We start from the raw sequence: 18,587 nt of genomic DNA on the forward strand, positions 1-18,587 counted from the left end.
CCCTTATGCAGGGGATTCTACCATCTTCACCCAGTCCTGCCTACGAGAGACTCCAGGACCAGAAAAACATGAGCTGACCCTTAATTCAGAAATCCCCACCGTGTGGGGAAGCAGGATAGTCGGCCCTTCCAGTCCACACCATCCATCCAAAAATCATCCCACCAGAAGCCACGGTATTTCCTATCCCATAAGCCTGCATATCCCATTGTTGATCCCTGTAACTGGCACATCTTTGGTCAGAGGGAGAAATAAAAACGCAAAAACACAGAGAATGTGCAGACTGCCCACAGACAGACACCCGAGGCTGGTATCGCGCCCGGGTGTGTGGTGCAGCCAGGCAGCAACGAACGAGGGGCAAAGAATAATTGTTGTCCTGACCAGTCATACTCACACCCTGTGGGTGAATGAGAAAGAATGAAAACACATTCACAACATGGAAAACAGGATTCGTATCTATGTGGAAACAATTTGAAAGATTGTTCACCCTGGGTAGAAAAAAAAGAGGCCGATACCATACAGAAAGCAGGCAATGTGGGAACTGCTGGAAGGGGGGATTCAATTAACCACAGAAATGGAAACTCATTTAATCAGTAACACTGGGGAGAGACCGTTCACCAGTCCCGTGTGTGGGAAGGGATCACTGAGCAAAACAACCTCCGGAGACTCCAGCAGGATTACATATCCTATCAGGTGTTTGGATATGCTGTCAATGCTGCTGTTAATCCCAACGAGCTATTTGTTCCATAGCGTCAATCATAGATTCATACAGCATGAACACAGGCCTGTCAGTCCAACCAATCCATGCTGAACATACTGCCAAACTAATCTCGTCCCATCTGCCTCCTGCTGTACCCGCTGAGTGGTTATAATGCCCTTGTAGTGTTATTACTGTGGTGTTAATCCAAAAACCCAGGTAATATTTTGGCGACAAAGGATCCAGGTCCTGGCATGACAGGTGGTGGAGTTTGAATTCAATAAGCGCCTGGAATTGAAGAGTCTCGTGATGACCTGAAACAGTTGTGTAGAAAATCCCATCTTATTCACTCATGGAGTTCGGGAAGCAACCTGCCATAGTCATCTGCTCCGTCCCACGGGAGACTCCAGATGGATAATATCGTGGTTGGCTCTTAAATGCCCCCTGGGAAATAACTGACTTACTAGGCATGAATAAATTTATTTTAAAAATCCCACTTTCCCATTCATGTTTGGAATCTATTGTCCATTAAATGTTGCAAACGTACCCTCATCCATCACTTCCTCAGCAAGTTAATTGCACACGTAAAACACCTTCCCTAAAAAAATGCCTCATATGCCTTTTTTTTAAAAAGAATCTCTCTTTCCATCTTAAACATATGCTCTCTCGCCTTGAAATCCCCCTCCTGAGAAAAGGCCGCTATCGTTAACTCTAAACTTGCCTCTCAATAATTCATAAACTTCTGTCAGATCGCCGCTCAAACCCCTAACCGAGAGTGAAAACAGTCTCAACTAAGAGAAAATGAGAACTGCAGATGAGAGATCAGAGTCGAGAGTGTTGTGCTGGGAAAGCACAGCAGGTCAGGCAGCATCTGACGAGCAGGAGATTCAACGTTTAGGGAAGAGCCTGATGAACGACACTTGCGCGAAAAAAAAAGATTCTCCTGCTCCTCGGATTTTGTCTTCCATAATGTGGTTTTCCAGCAACCCGATCTCGAATCTGAAAATAGTCTCAGCCTATCTAGCGTTTCATTAGAACTCAAACCTTCCACAGGCAACAAGCGTGTATACCTTTTCTGAACCTACTCCAGCTGAATAATATCATTCCAACAACTGGGCGACCAGAACTGGACAGAATATTCCAGAAGAGGCCTCATCAATGTCCTGCAAAACTTCACCATAACGTCACAACTACTATACACAAAGGACTGAACAATGAAGGGAAGTATGTTAAATGCCTTTGAACCATCTTGTCTGTATGTAATGCAAATGACAAGGAATTATGTACCTGCATCCCGAGATTCCATGTTCTCCAACATTACACAAAGCCCTACTCTTGTTGTTGTACCAAAATGCAATACCTTCCATTTATCCAGATTGAACTCGATGTTACATTTTTCAGTCCAACGACTCATTGGATGAAGATCCTTTTGAAACTTAGATAATCTTCCTCACTGTCTACAGTTCTTACGTCGCCTGCAAACCTACGAAGCATGCCTGCAGTGAGTTCCAATGTTTTCTCATATAGATCAATGATTCATATTTACTTGTTGTGGCCGTGATTTAGCAGTGTGCAGATCATACAACAATTAGTCATGCAATTAACCATGAGGAAGAAAGCCGCAGACTGCAGGGAGATATCAAACAATTGGAAATTAAAATGCTGAAAGCAATTCATTCCAGGGAACTGGGTGATAGTGAAGCAAAATTAAACTTCAAACCAGCTGCCCACGCTCCAGTTGTGGCACTCAGCTGTCTCAGCAAGATGCACTGTAGATTGCTGTTAATATAAACGGGAACAAATTTTCCCTTCTGCCCCGCCTTTGACCAGGAACACTCCCACCCTCGGAATTGCTTGCGCCTCTAAACCATCATAGAAATACCGTGCATTCACCGGTTGTGTCACTTGAGCCATCGAGTGTCTGTGCGACCTCATTCCCATCCCGATTTCAAGTTGGTTCTTCGCGACTGCGCCACTCAGTTCCTCTGATTCTGGGGCTAGGAACTGGGACTATGTGGCAGCAGTGGTTACTGCCTTGTGTGGGGAAACTTGTGAAGTAACCGATGTTAAACTGCATTACTATTGAAGTATACATTTCAATAAAAGCTTGGGAAAAACAATGACTGCAGATGCTGGAAACCAAATTCTGGATTAGTGGTGCTGGAAGAGCACAGCAGTTCAGGCAGCATCCGAGGAGCAGTAAAATCGACATTTCGGGCAAAAGCTCTTCATGAGGAATAAAGGCAGAGAGCCTGAAGGGTGGAGAGATAAGTGAGAGGAGGGTGGGGGTGGGGAGAAAGTAGCGTGTAGTACAATAGTTGAGTAGGGGAGGGGATGAAGGTGATAGGTGGGGGGGGAGGGCGGAGTGGATAGGTGGAAAAGAAGATCGGCAGGTCGGACAGGTCAGGACACCTCATGGGGACAGTGCTGAGTTGGAAGTTTAGAACTAGGATGAGGTGGGGGAAGGGGAAATGAGGAAACTGTTGAAGTCCACATTGATGCCCTGGGGTTGAAGTGTTCCGAGGCGGAAGATGAGGTGTTCTTCCTCCAGGCGTCTGGTGGTGAGGGAGCGGTGGTGAAGGAGGCCCATGACCTCCATGTCCTCGGCAGAGTGGGAGGGGAAGTTGAAATTTTGGGCCACAGGGCGGTGTGGTTGATTGGTGCAGGTGTCTCGGAGATGTTCCCTAAAGCGCTCTGTGAGGAGGCGCCCGGTCTCCCCAATGTAGAGGAGACCACATCGGGAGCAACGGATGCAATAAATGATATTGGTGGATGTGCAGGTAACAAAAGCTGCACTGTCCCCGGAGTCTTTGATGTTTTGGAGAAATCTATTTAGCTCAGCCTTCAGCACATTAACGATGGAATCACCAGGACCTCTGTGGGCACCAATGTAAAACGGTCAGCCCATTCTGAGTTCCCACATATTTGCCACTGTTCGCAAAGCACTGATATTGTGCATTTGGTGCTCTGCCTAACATTTCTTATGATACTGTACTTATGGCGCGTGCTAAGAGCGTTTGTCTGTGGGGTGCCGTGATCGTATAGCGGTTAGTACTCTGTGTTGTGGCCGCAGCAACCTCGGTTCGAATCCGAGTCACGGCAGCAATCGCTCTATATGTCCCTGTCTTTTGTGAAGCACAAAGGAATCAGTTGTTTTAACGTTTTGATTTTCTCCAAGGTAATGTTATTTTCCTTCAAGCTCTGCTCGCTCACATCTCTGTGCTTCATACGTCAGAATTCAAATCCACCCGTTCTCAGCGATTTCTTCCCTCCTACGATCACTAACCGAACTTTCCATCCCATACCCCCATTTCATTAATTTGGAGATGCCGGTGTTGGACTATGGAATACAAAGTTATAAATGACCCAACACCAGGTTATGATCTTACAGGTTTAATTGAAGCACTAGCTTTCGGAGCGCTGCTCTTTCATCATGTGTTTGTGGAGTCATTTCCTATTTCACTAAGGTACTGCAGAATCTATTACAGACTCTCACAGTGATACTGATCAGTCCGTGTGGCTACGGTCACTGTTGCTGGGTGAACATACCCAACCCCACCACCGGGACCTGTAGACCATTTGGTTACCACTGTTGTGAGTTCAATACTCACATAGCAGCTTTTACCGACATGGACCAGATACTATTGGTGGTGGTGGTGGTGGTGGTTGGGGGGTGGTGTCGAGCTCAGGAAAATGGCACAGAGCAGTATCGGGGGAAAGCGACATCATTGGATATGTTCAGTTTCACTCCTTTTCTGCAATGGCCGAGCGCTATTACCACTGAACACTGGACTGTTTATTCAGACACCATGGACTCGGATTTGACTCAGACCATGCTGGGAGGTAGAATTGGGATTCAATAAATATCTGGAATTACGAATCTAAAAACTCCTATATATCCATGTTCAATTGTTGAAAAAAAATCTGACGTCATTTAAGGAATGAAACTGCCATTCTTACCTGCTCGGGCCTCCATGTGACTCCAGACTCACTACAATATGGTTTAGTCTCAACAACCCGCTGTGCAATTAGGGATGGCAATAAATACTGCCGAACCAGCGACGCCCTCATACTGTAATGGAATAGAAAAAAAAAGTTCATTCGGCTCTATCTAGATTACTTTGCGCAGTTCTGCAATTCAGAGTACTGCATGGATGTGATCGCACTGGGAACGTTGCAAAAGATGCACTGGGATATTGTCTGGGCTGAAGAGTTTCAGTTGTGAGGAATTGACTGGGGTTGTTTGTCGCCGAGCCGAGGAGATTGGAGAAGACATGACTGAGATGTAGAAAATAATAAGGGATATGGATAGGATAGACTGAAAGAAGCATTTGTTATTGATGGAGAGTTCGAACACTGGGGCCAAGAGACTTCGGAAAAAGGCAGAAAGTTTTGAGTAGATTTGCGGAAAGGGTCAGAGAGGCGGAAATCGTTCTAACCTTAAAAAAAATTGAGATATGAATTTGTGATGCCAAAATAAATAAGACTATGGGCGAATTGAGATGTGAATTTGTGATGCCAAAATAAATAAGACTATGGAATAAACGGTGGAAATCTTGATTCAGGACGTAAAGCAGTTGTGTTGGACAAGTGTGGCCACAACAGGCTGAAGGGCCACCTTCGATGTCGTTGCCTTCCCCAGTATCGTGGTTAGTGTCTCCGCCTGTCACAGGGCACAACTCTCCGCTGGGGACATCGTAAAGGTTTTAAACCTGTCGCTTTGTTCGCAACTGAAAGTTATTAATGCTTGGCCTTCCATTCTCGATTGGATATGTCACAGGAAGGACAGTGCTGTCTGAATCAGCGTAGAGACGGACTGCAGCTCCTGGGGAGACAGAGTGTCAGTGACAGTGCAAACACGTAACTTCAGCAAACTGCACATTGTGTTTGCGTTGCAATGAAATCCATTTTATACAGCTGTTCCTGACTGATGTGTTTATTTAAAGCAAGAATCTGAGGAAGAAAACAAAGTAAACCCATTCAGATCTGAGTGCAGAAACATTTCCAGCAGCACTAATAAGGTTGTACAGCGTACAACCGCGTTTGGATGGATTGAATTCGGTTTGGTGGGCGCAGCAGGCTTTCACTAGGATGAGTTACCAGTGTGTAAAGCCATTACACATGATACAGATAGTGTTCAATGTGATGGTACACGACATTGGTTCGCACTGTTCTTAAGTCTGTCGGTTAGGTGGATTGGCCATGTTAAATTGAGCTGATGTGTCCAGGGAGTGACTTCAGTAAGTTAAGTGAATTATCTATGGGTAACGCAGTGATAAGGTCAGCAGTCACATGATGCCAGGTTTTATTCCAGCAGGTTTATTTGAAATCACAAGCCAGAGGCCTGCGGGGATAAAAACGGGAGCTAGATCTGGTTGAGATGCTGTTCAGAGTGTCCGTACAGAATCTATTGGCTGAATTGTACTTTCTGCATTGTAGGGAATCTGTGATTCTATCAGAGGATACTGACAGCGTTTACCGGGCTGCTAAAACATTGGAGATGATGCTGACGGCGTTAGTGGGGATGGAATTTTATTTATTTGTGTTTTGGAAAATTTGACACTGAACCAAGGAAAACCGAATGGAAGTTTTCCGGAGTATTTGAGGTTTGGAGAGAGTAAATATGTGGTAAATTCTCTCTTTCAAGTTCATAAATTTCTGAAAGTCAAGATTTCAAAACCATTGATGTAGGACAAAGAAATAATGGGAACAGAATTTCTGTCACTCAGACAATCCTTTTCCAAAATATTTGGAAAGGCACATTTAGAGACACACAAGCAGCGAGTTTCACCAGGATAGAGACAGCCTGTGGCCAGGTATAAGTGTAAAAGTGGGGTGTAGGGGGTAGAAGGTGCGAGGAAACAATGTCTACTTTGGACGACTTCAGATGAAAAGAAATATCGGAAACCTCTGCAGCTGAGTAAGATTCAGCAAAAAAAAAACTCAGAGTCTTGAAAGATTTATATTAATATACCACATGAAGCATTATAAATGGAACTGAGCAGATTTTGTATATTGTCAAGGAAAGCTATTCCATAATGAATAGGAAGTGACCCGTCTCTTGGAGATCGATTTCCTGCTTTAATCCCATGCCTTAAAGATGGGAGGATGATCGCCATGATGTTGGGTTCATTTGATACCCACTGAAATCTGCCAACGTAACTGAGACTCAAAACTGTCATCTTGCTTTGTAGTTTAATCTTCTGTTTTTCTCATGAGTATTTTCTATAAGCTGAAATAAATTTGGAGCAAATTTGAATACAACATTAAGCTTTCCAATCATGTAAATCCAATTCACTTCCGATCATTGGAATGAACAGAGTGAAGGTGCAGCAAAATTAATAAAATGAAACGAACAAAGCTGCATTTCCAGGAATTTTACCCAGCTTACGTTCAGCCATATGAGAAAGCCCATCGAGCTCAAACATCACCATCACTTCTCTCCCCGTATATACTTCTTCACGTGAGAGAGAAACTGTCTGAAGAAAGTATGGGGGGTCAAGACTAAATGTGCGTGTGAATGTGACGGGAATTCCATGTTTGCTGGTTCATTCTGAGACAGTTCCGACTCGGAATAAATCAAGGAAAAGGTATTCCTTCCAAGGACGAGGTCAATTCCTTGGATTTTGCTGGTATTAGTATTCCGCTGAAAACAGTAACATAATGGTGTGGATTCGATTCTGCTCAGGGCATTTCTTATCCCCTCGGTACACCATATGTAATCTTGATGTGGTCACAAGTGAGCCCCATTGCCATGGGCTGAAGTGGCCCAGAGGTGAAGGCGGCGGGTTGCTCTTTCATTGTGCATGTGTGGATTTGAATCCTACTCTCGCTGTTACTTCTATCAAACGCAGCTGTGGTTTCCCTTTGTGCCTCGCATCTTCAGTTTTCACTGAATGGAGAATCTTACTAATGCTCTTCATTGCACCGGAGATTTGTGATAAATCGATACCTCATCAAAGGAAAGTAAAGCAATTTGTTTCTGTTGTAAGTTAAATTGGGATAATGAAAAGGAGTGCAAACATTTCTTTCCTCCTTTCATTCCATCTTGAATTTCTATGAATTTACCCATAGAAAGTGAAACAAATAAGGAGAGATCGAGTGCAATAGTTTATCCAGTGGGATTGTGAATTTTAATGTAATACTCCACACAAATTTCTGATCAGTATTTCAAACAGTCAATTGAATTGAAACCACAGAAAACTTTTCCAATGAAACGATTCTTTCATTCTTTCACAACCTTTTGTTGTATGAAACAGCCCGCGATCCATCATCCAGCATGATCACCAAGTTGGCAACAATATAAGATCCACAAATTTTCTTTAGTAATTACAACTTCTGCACATACCCATCTGCGGTGTGCCCAGTGCCATTTGTTGTCTTCAGGCCACAGCACATTTCTTGATCATGAACTTATGAGCCTAGTTCCTGATCTGTCTGATCAGTTTGAGAAACTTTTTCTGTCACTTCATCCCATCCCCTCAGAACTCTAAATTTATCAATGAAATAAGGCGTTAGACCAAATGATGTAGGATTGGAAGTCGGCCAATCAGCCCATCGAGTCTGGTCCACCATTCAATGAACTCATGGCTGATCTGATAATCCTCAACTCAATTCTTCTGCATTGCCTTGACAAAGCTTCATCGTCTTTCTGATTAAATATCTGTCTGGCACAGTTTGAAAATACACAACAACTCAGCCTCAACAATAGTTTCTGCAAGTAGTTCCACCGATTAACTGGCCCCTGAGCAAAGAAATTACTCCTTATTTCTGAATTAAATAGGCAATATCTAATTCTGAGTTCATGTCCTCTGGTGCTCTCCTCATACCAGAAGGTAAACCACCTGCCCATAATTACCCTGTCAAGGTCCCATGAATATTGACCGTTTATGAATGTTATTATATTATTGCGTGATTATAGAGCTCCCCTCCGCCTCCTTTGTTTCAAGGAGAATAATCCCAGCCCAACCAATCATTCCACGAAGCTCCATTTTCTCCAGTGTTGACAACATGTTCACCCCCGGCAGCCTCCTTTCATATTATTAAGGCAGGCGGAGACATTTATGTGAATAAACAGTTGAAATTTCAAGCATAGACGGGAATTGGAACTTGAAATCAGACAGCGACTGGAATCAGATTAGTCCGCACAAAGACGAAATCGAGTAATGATAACTCTGAGAAATGAGACTCTAAGCATATGCGACTGACATTCAATGGCTTTACTGTAAACATATTACCCTGTGTAATCGTACACAGAGCTATTATTTTGGGCAAAAACGGATAGAAGCTGGCTACATTAACACTTTGACAACAACAACGTGTTCTTGAGACATTTTTTGATTATAAATTCAACTCATTGTTCCTTGAATCCTACATCGTTTGCAAGGTACAAATGAGACGTGGAACATAACTCTCTCCATTTGCCTAGATGGGTGTAACTTCAATAACACTTAAGGAACTGGACACCGTCCCGACAATGCAGTCACTTGAGTGCACCCTCTTCAATCCCTGCAATATTCATTCCCCACACCGCTAAGGCACAATTGCAGCAGAGTGCACCAACTACAAGATGCACAGGAGTAAGTCATTTGGGCATTTTTGACAGAACCTTCAAAACTCAACAGCTGTACTGACTATAAGGACAACGAAAAATAATAAGGAAGATGCAACGAAACGCCCCCAGTTTTAATTTACCCTCCAAGGCCCATAGCACCCTGACTTGGAAAGGAATCAGTGATAAACTCATTGGTGAAACGGTCTTGATGGGCAAAGTTGCATCCTTCAGCCTTCCATATTTTATCTTACATTTTTAAAAAAAAATGTTGACTTATGCGGTGACCAGACTTGTGATCAGTCCTTTAGCTGTTCCCTAACCTGTTAGTTGTTCAGGTTCTGCTATCAGCCACAGCCTGTGGTCAACAATAGAAAATATCCGAAAACCCTCTCAATCAAATGTTCCCCCTCCAGATTAGAGTGGTGTTGGAGAAGCACAGCAGGTCCGGCAGCATCTGAGGAACAGGAAAAATGGACGTTTCAGGCAAAAGCCCTTCATCAAGAATGAGATTGCAACATATGGGATGGAGAGATAATTGGGATGGGTGTGTGGCTGGGGAGAAGGTAGCTGAGAGTGCTGTAAGTGGATGCAGATTTGGGGTGAACATGAAATGTCAGAGAAGAATGTGGAGTGGATAGGTGGGATTGAAGATGCACAGGTGGGACAGGTCAGGAGGACGGTGTTGAGCTGGAAGGTGGGAACTGGGGTAAGGTAGCGGGAGGGGAAATGAGGAAACGGGTGAGGTCCAAATTGATGCCATGGGTTTGAAGAGTCCCGAGGCGGATTATGAGGCCTTCTTCCTCCAGGTATCGGGTCGTGAGGCAGTGGCGATGCAGGAGGTCCATGACCTACATGTCCTCGGGAGAGTGGGAGGGGGAGTTGAAATGTTTGGCCATGGGGCACTGGGGTTGATTCTTGCGGGTATCCTGGAGATATTCAGAGAAGTTCTCTATGAGAACACATCTACTCTCTCCAATTTAGAGGAGACCGCATCGGGAGGAATGTATACAAGAAATGACATGTGTGGAAGTGCAGGAGAAATTTTGATGGATGTGGAAGCTTCCATTAGAGCCTTTTACAGAGGTGAGGAGGAAGATGTGGGTGCAGGTTTTGCAATTCCTGCAGTGACAGGGGAAGGTGTTCGGAGCGAAGGGTGGGTCATTGAAGGGTGCGGACTTGAATGGTAGTCACAGAGCAAACGGTATTGGCAGAAAGTGGATGGGATGGGGAGGGGAACATATCCCTGGTGGTGGGATCCGTTTCGAGGTGGCGAAACTGTCGGAGGATGAAATGATTTTTGTGGAGGTTGTTGGGATAGAAGATGAGGACCAAGGGGGTTTTGTCCTCGTTGTGGTTGAAGGTGTGGGGTTCGTGGGCGGAGGTACAGGACATAGATGAGGTGCGTTGGAGGCATTTTCAACCACATAGGAGGGGAAGTTGCGGTCTTTAACGAAGGAGGCCATCTGGTGTGTTCTATGGTGGAACTGGACCTTTGGGAGCAGATGCGATTGAGGTGGTGGAATTGGGAATACAGGGCAACATTTGCGCAAGAATTGGGTTGGGAGGAGGTATAATCCAGATAGCTGTGGGAATAAGTGGATTTGCAAAAAGTGTCAGCAACACTGACCTCGTGGGATATATTTCCCTCCCCACTCGATCCACTTTTCACAAAGACTGTTTCCTCCACGACTACCTCATCAAGTCCTCGCCCTCCAATGACCCACTCTCCCCTCGCGGCACCTTCCCCTGCCATCACAGTAATTGCAAAACTTACATCCACATCTTCCCTCTCACATCCTTCCAAGGCTCCAATGAGCCTTCCACATCCATCAAATGTGCATGTGCACTTCCACACGAGTCATTTATTGCATCTGTTGCTCCCGAAGCGGTCTCCTTTACGTTGGGGCCAACAGACACCTTCTCGCAGAGCGCTTTTGAGAACATTTCCAAGAGACCCGCAACAATCAACCCCCATGCCCCATGACCAAAAACATCAACAACTCGCCCCCCCTCCGACTCTCCCGAGGAATTGCAGTTCCTGGGTCTCCTCCACTGCCATTCCATCACCACCGGACGCCTCATTTTCCACCTCAGGACCCTTCAACCCCAGGGCATCAACGTGGTCTTCACCAGTTTCCTTATCTCCCCACTCCCACGTTATCCGAGTTCCAATTTTCTAGCTTGGCACCATCCTATTGACCTGTCTCACCTGTATAACTTCCTTCCTACCTGTCCGCTCCACCCTCTTCTTCGACCTATAACTTTTAACCCCATCTCCATTCACCTCTTGCACTCTCAGTTAAATTCTTCCCACACTCCCGTTTATCTCTCCACCCTCGAGGCTGCCAGCTTTATTCCTAATGAAGAGCTTTTTCCCGAAATGTGATTTTTTTCTGCAACTCGGATGCTGCCTGACCTGCTGTGCTTCTTCAGCACCACTCTAATCTTGATTCTGATTTCCAGCACCTGCAGTACGCACTTCCATCCAACTGATTACCCTGGCGATTGATCTTGAATAGGCCGTTGCTAAAGTTCCAGCATCATTTCCCTGCTCTTATATTCCCATCTGCGGTCAAGAACAGAATGTATCTCCAACCCCTCGAGACCACTTGATCCCTTGTCTAATCAACTACAAAGATTCGTGAATGTTTACTCCAATTTCTCTTTTATTACTTTAAACCACTCAGTATTCACACTTTTCCCATTGTGCGTCCTCAAATTCATTATCACCCACTTCACTGGATTGAATTCCTTTCAGCACATTTTCTTGCCAATTGTCTCCAATCTCCCTGCAGTCTATGGCTTTCTTCCTCATGGTTAACGACATAACTAATTGTTACCTGATTTGTAAACTGCTAAATGATGGCCACGACAAATAAATATAAATCATTGACCTATATGAGAAAACAATGGAACTCATAGAAGCCATGGTTCATAATCTTGTAGAGGACACCAGAATTGGAGACTGTAAAGAAAGTGATCGAAGTTTCCAGAAGGATCTTAATCCAATGCGTCTTTGGGCTGAAAAAAATCACTTGGAGTTCAATCTGGATAAATGGAAGGTATTGTATTTTGCTACATCAAATAAGAATCAGGCTTATACAATTAGTAATCGGGCGTTGCATAGTGTTGTGGAAAACGAAGGCCAGGGATACATTTAAATATTTATTTTTAGTTTGCTTCACATACAGACAGAATGGTTAAAAAATGGTCATCCTGTCTGCGTTGCACAGTCCTTTGAGCGTAGGAGTTGGTATGTTATGTTGAATTGAATAGGACATTGTTTGAGCTCTCTTCTGGAATACTGCATCCAGTTCTTGTCGCCCAGTAATAGCAAGGAAATTATTCAGCTGGAGTAGGTTAAGAACAGGTATACCAGCGTATGGCTAGTGTGGAAGGTTTGAGTTATAACGAAAGGTTGGATAGGCTGAGAATATTTTCACTCGAGCACTAGAGTTTGAAAGGTGACCTGATAGAAATTTATAAATTATTGAGAGTTCGGCTCGAGTTAACTGTAACTGTCTTTTCTCCAAGGAGGGACACTTCAAGACGAGAGGGCAAATGTTTTAGGTCAAAAGAGAGAGATTTAAAATAAGACATGAGAGGCTTTTTTAACAGAGGATGGTTGATATTTGCAATTCACTTCCTGAGGCAGTGGTGGATGAAAGTACATTTACAATATTTACAGGATATTTGGATCGATAAATGAATTGGAAAGTTTCCGTGGGATTAGAAAAAAAGCTATTCATTCATACCTAGTCCATTATTTATTGTCCAGAGGGCAGTTCAGAATCAACCACGATATTATGGATCTGGAGTCACATACCAGCCAGACCAGATAAGTATGGCAGTTTCCTTCCCTATCAGGCATTAGTGAATCAGATCCACAACAACTGATTCAACATCATCATTAGGCTCATCAACTCTAGGTATTTATTGAAATAAAATTCCAGCATCTGCCATGTCAGGATTTGAACACGTGTCCACAGAATTATATCTGGACATTCATATTAACAATGCAGTAATAATATTACAAGGGCATTATTAACCCTTAGCAATTGCAGGAGCCGTCAGATGCGACTCGTTTAGTTTGGCATTTTGTGCAGTATGAGCTGGAAGGAGTGAAAGGCCTGTTTTCATGCTGTTTGAGTCTATGACATTGACGCTATGAAACCGGCAGCTGGTTGGGATTAACAGCAGCATTGACAGTTTAATTGACCTCCGTTTGGTATATGTAATCTTGCTGGTTACGCTGGAGTTTTTAGTGGCCATTGAGCTCTTTCCACACACTGGTCTGTTGACCAGTCTGTTCACAGTTTGACTGAGTAAATGAGTTTCCACTACAGCAGGTATTTGAATCCCGCATTGCCCTGGTTTCTCTGTGAGATCCGTATATTTGGATCTACCCAGAGTGAACGATTGGTTCAAATCATGTCCACGGAGACGTAAGTCCCGTTGTCCATGTTGTGAATGTGTTTTTATTCTTCCTGATACACTCACAGGGTGTGGATGTCGCTGGTCAGGACAGCATTTGCTGTTCATCCTGATTCGCTGCTGCCTCGCTGCACAAGAGACATGGATTCGATCCCAGTCTCGTGTGACTGCGTGCAGTTTGCACATTCTCTCTTTGATTGTGTGAGTTTCCTCCCACAGTCTGAAGGTGTGAAGGTTACTGGGATCAGCCATCGGAAATGAAGGGGAATGGAATAGGTATGGAGTGTGGGTGGATAGGATGTGCTTCGGAGGGATGGTGTCGAGTGGAATGGGCTGAATGGCCAGCCTACGCACAGTGTCGGCATTCTTGGACTCAGGGTCAGCCATGTTGTTCTGCACCTGGAGTCACACGTAGGCAGGATTGGGTCAAGATGGTAGCATCCCCTGCATAAGGGTCATGCATGAATGGGATTGCAGGAAATTAAAGTCATGTTCTCTGTACCTGTGGTCAGGCTTTCATTTCAGGTTTTATTCGTCGAACTTTAACATTACCAGTTCCGTGTCTGAGTCCCCAAGAATGACTCGTTTATTATACAACCACAACACCACCTTCTCCAGGTTCCAGCATTTACTGGGAACAAGAAGCTGATCCTGAGCTGATGCAAACATAAACAGCTGCTACTGCCAATGTCAAGAACATTGATCAAAATAGGAAAATAAAATTTCGAACAATGCCACCCCAAATTTAAAGGTCCAACACGCTTTAGATACGCCAGTTGGCTGTATCAACAACATATACTGCTTATGGCTATAATAGAATAAATGGGGGCAAGTATTCCCTTCCGCCCCGCTTTTGACCAGGAGCATTCCCAATCTCAGAAATACATGCGCCTCTCTCCCGTCATTCCATCCCAACTTTCAATTGGATCTTCTTGGCTGCTTCACACAGTTTCCCTGATTCCGGGTGTGGGACTGGAATTAAGTGTGATTGCATGCAGCAGTTGGTACTGCCTTGTGTGGGCAAAGTGATGGCGTAGCCGATGGTCAACTATAATTCTCTTGAAGTATACGTTTCAACAATATCCTGCACTGTCCCATGAGTTTGGAGAGTTTCATTAATCCCATTCTCCAGTACTCTTATTCATGGAATCTCCACAGTCTCTGGGGACGTTAAAGTTAAAGATTCAGCCCATTCTGAGTTCCCACATGACTGTCGCTAAGTCCTGATATTGTGTATTCTTCCTGACATTTCCTCTGCTACCATTCTGGCTTCAGTTGGCAAGTGTGGTCTGTGGAGTGCTGCAACCATTTAGTATTTCGTTTTCTGCGTTGGGATTGCTGCGACTTCGTATCGAATCCACATCATAGCGGTCAGTTCTCTCAAAGTTTATCTTTTGATGAAACACGGTAAGAAATAACTCGTTTTTCCATGATAATGTTCTCCGAGGTGATGATTTGTTTTCCATCGAATTTCGTTCTCTGATATTTCAGCGTTTCATGTATCAGGATTTAAACCCAAAAGTTCTCGAAGATGTCCTTCCCTCCCACTCGCCCTCACTCTCTTTTCCGTCCCTCGTCCCATTTGACTTAGGCATTGCACAATCTAACATACACTTTCACGTTGATACCGTCCAGTCTATGCCATTGCACTTACTGTTGCTGGGCGACCATGTCCCAATCTCTTCATTGGCACCTTCAAATCATTCGATCCGTTTGGATATCGTGGCTGTGAGATCAATTCTCTTTTAGCAGCTTTTACTGACATGGACCAGAGATTATTGGAGGTTCAATAATTGAGCACAGAGAATAATTGGGGAAAAGCGACTCCATTGGAAAAGATCAGCCATGACGGCTTTCTGCAATATCCTACTGGTATTATCGCTGGATTGTTAACACAAAAGGCCAGGTCACATTCTGGTGAGACAGGTTCGATTCTCACCACACCACGCCGGTGGTAGAATATAAATGCAAGAAATACCTCCAATTAAGAATACGCTAAACCCGTTGTCTGAAAAGCCCATCTGTTTCACTAAAGGCGTTGAGGGATGGAATCGATCGTCCAGAACTGGTCTGGCCTCCATGTGACTCCAGACCGCTAGGCAATATATGCTGCAGAGCCACACTGCATGCTGGCACAGAATGTAAAAAAAGGTTCAATTTGACTCCACCTCGACAATTATCTGCAATTCACATGAGTCCAGGGATGTGATCACACTGGGAAAGGTGCAGGAGAGATTCACTCGGATAGTGTCTAGGCTGAAGAGATTTGGTCATGAAGAGAGACAGGACAGACTGGGGTTGTTTGTCACGGTGCAGAGGCATTTGTGAGAAGGCATGGTTCAGATGTACAAAATAATGAGGGGTATGGATAAGGTAGACTGAAAGTAACGTTTCCCATCGACGGAGAGATCGATCACAGGGGGGCCGAAATTTAATGAGAAAGACAGAAAGGTATAAGTCGATGTGTGGAAAAGCGGTATGGGCCGGCAGGTGTTGCAATTTGCAGCACTGTGTCTGTAAGGGTCAGAGAGGCAGGAACCCTTAGAACCTGAAGAAATATTCAGATGTGAATATGTTCTGCCAATAGCTATAAGGCTATGGGCTAAACGATTCGAGTCGTTAATCAGTTGTTTTTGACAAATGGAGTCACAACGGGCTGAGGGGTCTCCTTTGAAACTGTTGTCCTCGGTAGTATAGCGGTTCGTGTCGCCGCATGTTATGTGGGAGATAGGAGATCAATTACTCGATGGGGCAGTGCAAATGTTTTAAAACTGTCGCTAATATCTAAAGTGCGGGTTATTAATGCCTGTCCTTCCATTCTCCATGGGACATGTCACAGGAAGGACAGTGCTGTCTGAATCAGTGTGGGGAAGGACTGCAGCTCCTGGCGAGACAGTGTCAGTGAAAGTACAAACACGTGACTTCTGCAACCTGATGCTTCACTGAACTAAACTCCAAATCTGGTGCGGTTCAAACCCACAAAACTTGAAGAGCAAAGTTACCAAATTTGTAGAAATCTAACACACTTTTCATGGCACCACAGAGCTGCAGTCGCCACAATTTTACTGCACCCAAAGTTGTGGTTGTCGTGGAGGAAATGTCAGCAATCACCAGGAGATTACGGAGAGTTTTTCAAGGAGAAGATCTTTTATTTGCAAACAAAAACCGAGCCACTCAGAAAACAAATTCTTGAATCCCCCCCGAACCTCAGGGTCCATGGCATAGAGTCATAGAGTCATTGAGATATGCAGCATGGAAACAGAACCTGCTGTCCAACTTGTCCATGCCGACCAGATATCCCAACCCAATCTCGTCCCACCTGCCAGCAACTGGTCCATATTCCTCTAAACCCTTCCTATTCACATGCCTCTTAAACGTTGAAATTGTACCAGCCTCCACAACATCATCTGGCAACTCATTCCATACACGTCCCACCCACTGTGTGAAAAAAAGTTGCCCGTTAGGTCTCTTTTTTTATCTTTCCACTCTCAAACTAAAAGTATGCCCTCTAGTTCTGGAATCCCCGCCCCAGGAAAAAGACTTTGTCTCTTTATAATGTCCATGCTCCTCATAATTTTGTAAACCTCTATCAGGTCATCCCTCAGCCTTCGACGCTCCAGGGAAAAGAGACCCAGCTTGTTAAGCCTCTTCCTTTAGCTCAAATCTTCCAACCCTGGAAACATTCTTGTAAATCTTTCTGAACCCTTCCAAGTTTCACAACGTCTTTCTGGTAGGAAGGAGACCAGAACAGCACGCAATAGTGGCCTAACCAATGTCCTGTACAGCTGCAACATGACCTCCCAACTCCTGTATACAACACTCTGACCAAAAAAGGAAAGCATACGCCTTCTTCACGATCTTATCTACGTGCGACTCCACTTTCAAGGAGCTATGAACCTGCACTCCAAGGTCTCTTTGTTCAGCAACACTTCCTCGGACCTTACCATTAAGTGTCCAAGTCCTGCTAAGATTTGCTTTCCCAAAGTGCAGCACCTCGCATGTATCTGAATTAAACTCCATCACTTCTTCCCTTTTCTTGAATCATGTTTTTTTAGCTTATCAAAATGGCCAACGGTGTTAGTCAGAATTACCTCATTTCAACTATACAATAAACCAATCGTGTTAGTTCCCATTATCGTTCTACTTCTCCCACTATGCTTTTTCATAATTCTACTTAATATTATTCTACTGTGACCATAAGGTATTCTACTGCCACCTGTGCTGCAATGATCTTCCATCCCAGACTAACCTGTCATGATTAGAAATTTAGCTACCCTATCTACCACAATGTTCTCCTGTCCCAAGCTGACTCGACAAACTACTGATTAGATATTTAATGTCATGTCCTGCTACAAGCGTCTCAAGCAGGCTGACTCTACTATCAATTTATTATTTAAAGTCATGTCCTAAGTATTTATTGTCACGACTTGTCCCAGCCTGCCATGATGATATTTAGTAGGCGAGTCGGACGTTATTAATTGTTATTATCTCAGCCTGCCATAGTAACCTTTCAGCCCAGTCTGACTCTGCTAATTGGTGTAGCAGCATTCCACTATTCTTATCCCATCCTGCCACACTGGCCCCATCCTGCCCCAGTGATCTTTTGACGCGTGTAGCATTCCGCAGACCCCTTGTAACAGATCATCAGTAGTTTCCATGCCTTTACCCTTTCCATGTTTTCATGCTCTGTATTTTCTGTACAGTGTTTGGATTTTTCATCAGACTTCTATTTATCTTCACCCCACTTTCTCGTACCTGGTCCTTATCCATGTGTGCTCTAACTTCTCAAGTATTCGGCTAAATACCCCTGACGAATAGCTTTACCACACGTTCAAACTGTGAATTCCAACTAAACAACACTCTCAGAGTGAAAACGTTCTTCCTATCTCTCCTCTGAACATCCTC

The 18,587-nt window shown here is 44.3% G+C and overlaps 1 non-coding gene across 1 annotated transcript; it reads left to right on the forward strand.

Moving 5' to 3' along the window:
* Positions 1-3,724: 3,724 nt before the first annotated feature.
* trnah-gug (transfer RNA histidin (anticodon GUG)) lies at positions 3,725-3,796 on the forward strand. Its single transcript has one exon. It is a non-coding gene; the product is annotated as a tRNA-His (tRNA).
* Positions 3,797-18,587: the final 14,791 nt, after the last annotated feature.

This window comes from Chiloscyllium punctatum, chromosome 12, assembly GCF_047496795.1.
Source record: "Chiloscyllium punctatum isolate Juve2018m chromosome 12, sChiPun1.3, whole genome shotgun sequence".
NCBI lineage: Eukaryota > Metazoa > Chordata > Chondrichthyes > Orectolobiformes > Hemiscylliidae > Chiloscyllium > Chiloscyllium punctatum.